Genomic DNA, 7,552 nt, shown 5'->3' on the forward strand with positions numbered 1-7,552 from the left:
GGTGCTTTGAATAAGTCCAATTAGTCTTTTACTCCTGTTTCTCAAAATCCTTATCCCTAGGATATAGGCAGCTTCTCCAAGGTCCTTCATAGCGAAACACTTCCCAAGCCAGGACTTTACTTCCTGCAGGGTTGGGATGTCATTTCCTATGAGTAGTATGTCATCCACATACAGTACCAAAAAGCTGACTATACTCCCACTAGCCTTGATATAGACACAAGATTCATCTTCACTCCTTGAAAAGCCAAATTCTTTAACTTTCTCATCAAAGCAAAGATTCCATCTGCGAGGTGCCTGTTTTAATCTATAAATGAATTTCTCGAGCTTACACACTCTACTGGGGTACTCTGTACTGACAAAACCCTCTGGCTGAACCATGTAAACATCTTCAGCCAACTTTCCATTAAGGAAAGCGGTTTTGACATCCATTTGCCATATTTCATAATCATGAAATGCAGCAATGGCTAACAGAACCCTAATAGACTTAATCTTGGCCACTGGTGAAAAGGTCTCATCATAATCAACTCCCGGAGTTTGAGAATAACCCTTTGCAACCAGTCGTGCCTTATAAGTGTGTACATTACCATCCATGTCGGTCTTCTTCTTGAAGATCCATTTGCACCCAACTATCTTACGATCAGGTACATTGTCAACCAAGTTCCAAACTTGATTGTCATACATGGACTGTATCTCGCTATCCATAGCCTCTTTCCATTTAGCAGCCTCAGGGCCTGCCATGGCTTCCGTGTAGCTGTTAGGCTCATCCAGATTTACCAGTGTGTTATCACTGATAAGTGTCTCACCTTCTGCAGTAATATGAAAACCATAATAATGCTCAGGTGCATTCCTAACTTTGGTGGAACGCCTCAGAGGTATAGATTCTTCAGTCGGCTCAACAGGAGTTTCCTCCTCAGGTTGAGTGCTAGGGTTTGAGGTTCCTTCACCACTTGACTCTTGAATTTCCTCAAGGTCAATTTGCCTCCCACTGTCTCCTTGGCTCATGAATTCTCTCTCTCGAAAGAATCCTCTTCTTGCTAGAAAGACCACATTATCACTGGGTCTGTAGAAGATGTAACCAAAGGATTTCTGTGGGTAGCCGATGAAAATACACCTTTCGCTTCGGGGTTCGAGCTTATCGTGAGTCTCGCGTCTCACGAAAGCCTCGCAACCCCAAATCTTGATGTGGTCTAGATTGGGAACTTTTCCAGTCCACACCTCGTGAGGTGTTTTGGCAACCTTCTTTGTAGGGACTAGATTAAGGATATGGGCGGCAGTCTCTAAGGCATACCCCCAAAATGAGATTGGTAGCGAAACTCGACTCATCATGGAACGAACCATGTCCAACAAGGTCTGATTGCGCCTCTCAGCTACACCATTCAACTGTGGTGTCCTAGGAGGTGTCAATTGTGAGACAATCCCACATTCCTTAAGATAGTCAAGGAACTCAGTACTAAGATACTCACCACCACGATCGGATCGAAGCATCTTAATGTTCCTGCCCAACTGATTCTCCACTTCTTGCTTAAACTCTTTGAATTTCTCAAAGGTTTCTGACTTATGCTTGATTAGGTAGACATATCCATATCTACTAAAATCATCAGTAAAAGTCACATAGAACCGATTAGCATCTCTTGTGGCGGTTCTGAAGGGTCCACACACATCCGTGTGTATGAGGTCCAACAAACCTTCACCCCTAGCACAAGTGCCAGTAAAAGGTGACTTTGTCATTTTACCAAGCAAACAAGATTCACAACTATCATCTGACTTTAGGTCAAATGACTCCAAGACTCCATCCTTTTGGAGTTGGCCTATGCGTTTCTTGCTTACATGTCCAAGACGACAATGCCATAAGGATGCTTTATCTAAGCTAGTGGAAGAGTTAATACACAATACATTATTTCCTAGATTATCTACAACAGATACAGTTTCATACACGCCATCACAAGGTAATGTTTTAAAATAAAGAACATTATTAAAGAAAGCATCAATACTACCATTATTATTATCAAAATAAAAGGTAAAACCTTGTTTATACAATGCATGAAAGGAAATAACATTTCTTGCCATTTCTGGCGAATAATAACATTTATTCAAATCTAATGTAAACCCACTATTTAGCACTAAGGAATAAACTCCTATCTTGGTGACAGGTGAAGCTTTCCTGTTTCCCATGATCAAGTTTATCTTTCCCTGCTCCACATTCTCACTTCTTTTTAGTCCCTGCAAATCACAACATATGTGAATACCACAACCTGTATCAAGGACCCAAGACTTAGAATGAGGTGAGTTATTAGACAATATAGTGTATATACCTGCATGGTTGGGTTTTACTTTCCCATCCTTCGAATCTTGCTGGTACTTTGGGCAGTTTTGCTTCCAGTGCGACTTTTCATGGCAATAGAAGCATTCAGCCTCATTAGGGTTAGCAGAAGGAGTGACAAAACCTTTCTTGGTTTTGCTTGAAGAGGAGCCTTCAAGGGTCTTACCCTTGGTACCCTTAGAAGGGTTCTTTCTCTTCTTCCCTTTGCCATGCCCGATTGCCAAGACATTGGCCGCAGTTGGAGTAGGAGTAGGAGTAGTAACAACCGACTTACCCTTTAGACCACTTTCGGCGGTCTTCAAGAGTCCTTGAAGTTTGCTGAGGGTGACTTCTTCCTTGTTCATGTGATATGTCATGCGGAATTGATCATAAAACGATGGCAAGGAGTGCAAAATGATGTCTATTGCTAACTCCTCAGGGAAGTTCACATTCAGCTTCAGTAAACGGTCCACATACCTTTGCATTTTCTGCATGTGGCCCGTGATGGGTTCACCATCCTTCATTCGGGTTGTTATCATGGAGGAGATTATTTCATATCGCTCTTGACGAGCACTTTGATGGTAGCGGTCCATCATGTCCTGGTGCATCTCAAAAGGATAATAGTCCTCATAGGACTTTTGGAGCTCGGCTTTCATGGTGGCCATCATGATGCATGCCACTTTTGTAGCATCTCTTTCATGTACCTCATATTCAGCAAGCTCTTCAGGAGTAGCAGTTGGCTCGGGTACCTTCAGCTCCTTGTCGAGAACATATTCTTTGTTCTCATACCGAGTGACCATCCTGATGTTTCTGATCCAATCTGTAAAGTTGGACCCATCAAAGACGACTCTCCCACAAAGATTCATGAGAGAGAAGGAGCTAGTAGGGTTTGAGCCAGAAGCATTGTTATTGGAAGACATCTGAAAAGAAGAGGGAATAGATTAGATTAGATATAGAGATAGTCCTTAACAAAACACCCAAATGTAATATTAAGGCTAGGACCCAACACAATATTTTATAACTTAGAAGAGGGATGTCGTAATCTAAGCTATAAGATATTTGAAGGTAGGTGAATGACGATTCACCAATTTCCACCATGAAAAACGAAATATTTAATTAGGTTTTATTTGGTTTAGAAACTCCTAGATTCTTTAAGATTCATTGAACTTTCTTCAATGGCATGTTTCAATCTCAAGTGTGCCCTTCAAGTTTTGTGACTGGGATGCCGAGGATCACAAAACAAGGTGTGAAGTAACCATGCAAATTACTTGGTACCCTTAATGTATTACCCCTCAATCGATGTGCCGGTTAACCACACACGCTCCATCGATACTATGATAAACATTAAGTCACCCTTTACCTACCTTTTTAAGTTCAAGTTAGTGTGCCGGTTAACCACACACGCTCCACTAATGACTTAAACAAAGTGTAAAGTGTAATTTCATGGATTAGCACCTTATTCACATTTTTCTAAAATAACTAAGATTGGGAATTCAATAAAGTTTAGTTACTTTAGTATTATCATTATACTTTTAATGATAATTTATAAGTCCTTGTCCTACCCGTTCAGCTAACGACCCTCCACCGATCAAGGAAGCGGTGGGTGAGAGTGGACACCCATTAAGTTGCCATTTTATAGGCAACAACCTTATACCCCCCTTATAGACCGGCTTCGTGAATGAGGCGTACTAGCGGTAAGACGACTTGATCTTATACATATATAAATATTATTAAACTTATAATATTATAAAGTATAAGGGTTGAATTTTAACTTTTAAAATTCTAGGGGTTGGAACTAAAGTTTTTAATATGACTTTACATGTTCCAAAACTTGAGGGCAAGTTTTGTAAACTTTCAAAACTTTTCATTTCTCATAACTTATGAGTTAATGGTTATTAAAAATGAACACTCTTTATTTTTTTGTAACCTATGTGTTCTTTTAATGGTTATTTATAAATGTGACTTTTGGTTATCCATAACTTAAGAACTAGTTATGGACTCCATTAAAACATATAAAGATCAAGAATTAATCTAATCAATTATTAGCACATAATTTCTATGATCTTCTAAACTCATATGTTTATGAATGTTCATATCAAAATTTTCAAGAATCGTAAGTACATATACAAAACTTGAAATTTTGATACGAGCTTTTGAACAAAACTTCGATTTTCAAGTTTTTTTTTTTGCATCAAGTATCAAATAAACAAACCAGGCTCTGATACCACTGATGGGTTTTCTGCATTCTAACACTCCTATGGTGTACATGCAACCCTAAAAACCTTGGATCTATGTTTGACTAAGATACATGCAAATAATTATTTTTCCAAGGTTCTTATCCTAACTAGCATGGCATAGGGTACTAGAATCAAATAAAACTAGTATAATTACTTACCTTGTAGTAGTAGTTGATTGCTTGGAGTTTGAGAGCCTAGCACCAATAATGTGGATGCCTCAAATGGAAGTCACAAATCACCACAAACTTGGAAACTTGAGAGAATAGTCACAAACTTCTTGAAATCGGCCCTCTTAGTTTACACACATCAACTATTGCAATTTCAAGAACCAAAGCCTCCTTTATATAGTGTGGTGGATTAGGGTTACATCCATGTAAACCCTAATACCCATGTCTTTTCATTTCCATGAGATCCATGGGTTAAAGCTCCATGGAGCATCCATGGACTTTCCATGCAAGCCTAGCCCATTCCAAATAAGCATTAGCCCACACTATATAAATACAAGAGCTCATATTTAATTAGTCATACTTTTGATCTCTAAATTAATTCTAAATTAATTATAGATCAACACTAATTAAATAATATGATTTTATATTAATATATTAGAACTTATAATATATTAATAAATCATAACTTATACTATTCTCAAACGATTATCCATAAATTGTTCGGGTGAAGTGCAACCCAAATGGACCATGCCGGGTCGGGTCAAGTACATACCAAATATAGTTATGGACTTAGACACTATATCCAACAGATGTGACAACCCGGAACTTCTATCCTGAACATCTAGTCGATTCAATCAATGTTAAACTCATTTCTGTTAACTTCTAGCACTGTTTAAGGGTTCATTTAAGTGTTCTAAGCTTGAGTACCACCAAGGTTGAGTTAGGAATGAGTCAGCAAGTCACATAGTATCAAAACCGGGCCATACACTCCCTTAGGAGGAGTGTGCGGCCGCACACATAGGTGTACGGCCGTATACCCCCTCATGGCAGCACACCCACTCTTATATAAAGGGTAGACCCCTTTCCTTTCATTCCTTTCACTCCTTGGCCGCACACTACACCATTCTCTCAAGTTTCTTCAACCGTGAACCCTCCAAAGCTTCAAGAACGTGAGTAATTCATCCTCTAACTTATTAACCTTAACAGAACACTCTATCTAAGCTTTGATTCTGCAATAATTCATCATGTTCTTCATGTCTTGAGGAGAGTGTGGCCGCACACCTGCATAAGGTGGCCATACACTCCTAAAAGTCCCTCCAAAGTGAGAGTTTGACCCCTATTTTCGAGTTGGACATGACCCTAGCCTTGTTGCACCTTAAAGTTGACATTTTGAGCATAAACATGAAGTGTGTACGGCCACACACCCTTTTTACGGCCGCACACACACCACAGGACCATACACCCACTTTGATGAACATTTCGGGCTTCAAACTTGCACTACAACTAAGCATGGACCTAGAACACTTCATGGATGCTAGCATGAACCTTGAAAACACCTCAAAGGCACACTCCATCATGAGTGTGCGGCCGCACACCTCATGGACCGCACACCCATGGCCGTACACACCCCTAGGGTGGCCGTACACCTCCCTTACTCAATCATATGTGATTTTAGCACTTTGTCCAAGTGTTTCCAAGTCCGTAGAGTGGTTTTCTATCATGTCTAGTCGTGAATTACCCTAATTTAAATCATATATGTGTTATTACATGATAATTAGGATTCAGTCGTGTTCAAGGCTTCACTTGACACTCAACATCCCATACTGGTCTTTCATACAAACCACTCACTCGAGGTGAGTTCATACCCCTACGCTTTTACTGGTTTTTAAAACGTTTTCAGGGGGGAAATACAAGCCACACAAAAATGCTTTTGTGAACTAATACAAAAGGGTCTTTTAACAAGTATAAAACTCATGCAATTCTCATATCTTATCCCTTTTGTACCATGTTGAGCATAAGGGACACTTTCAACTTACAACTAAAATTGCATAGTTTTTCAGATTCAATATCCACATCAACTACACTATACATACAAACTATAATAGGTATAGTTTGGGAATTCATACAAGTTCATACATATTCATACACACAAACTATAATAGGTATAGTTTGGGATTTTCTAAACATAACTCTTACAAGTCCAGAGATTTATCACTACTAAGCATATAAACTATGGCAGATTTAGTTTATGGTATACATCACTACATGAGCATGGCATTTCATAATTATTTAAGTATAATTGTCACTACATACAGTATACATACGGATTTCACTACAGTATAACACTATAGAACTACATGTAAACTGGATTGTACAACATTGTGAGGCACTACTTCAAAATTGTACCCTTAGGTGTATAGAGCTAAATCCTACCATAGTATAACTAGAGTCTCTGGGAGGGAGAGCGTGAGATTTGTGAATAGATCTATTCGGGATTGACAATCCCACACCTGAACTGCTAGCTACAGTTAGGAAGGCATGCCTGGGGTGACAAATGTCATTTAACCAACACTTGAAGAACATTGTAAAGGTCTCTAGGTCATATCAAACATGGTTATAAAACTCACAATAAGTATAAACTAATCATTTGTTTACAAGAATTCACTCTTCAATAGTTTTATTTTAAGTAATAAAACATACCACGCATACTGGTGATAGCCAGGGTTTGCAAACGGAACCAATTTTACAATGATTTCCATACAGAATACATACATGTTATGATTAGCTTTAGCTAGTCATACAAACTAGTGTTATCACATGCCACAATAGTTTTCAGAAATGAACATTCATAGTTTTACACAGAACTGATAACATCACTTTCACTAAAGAAAATATTGGATTTTCTTGGAAACATGCGAACATTTTTACAAAGTCATCAACAAACTTTCATTTCAAAATATCGCTTATGAACTCACCAGCTTTATGCTGATACTCTTTTAAAACTGCTTGTATTCTCAAGAAATCAGTAGACAGGTACCTTCTGGATTTTTGAGAAGCTGGAGCAGCAA

The sequence above is a fragment of the Lactuca virosa genome, chromosome 8 (genome assembly GCF_052849685.1).
Source record: "Lactuca virosa cultivar CGN04683 chromosome 8, Lactuca_virosa_CGN04683_v6, whole genome shotgun sequence".
NCBI lineage: Eukaryota > Viridiplantae > Streptophyta > Magnoliopsida > Asterales > Asteraceae > Lactuca > Lactuca virosa.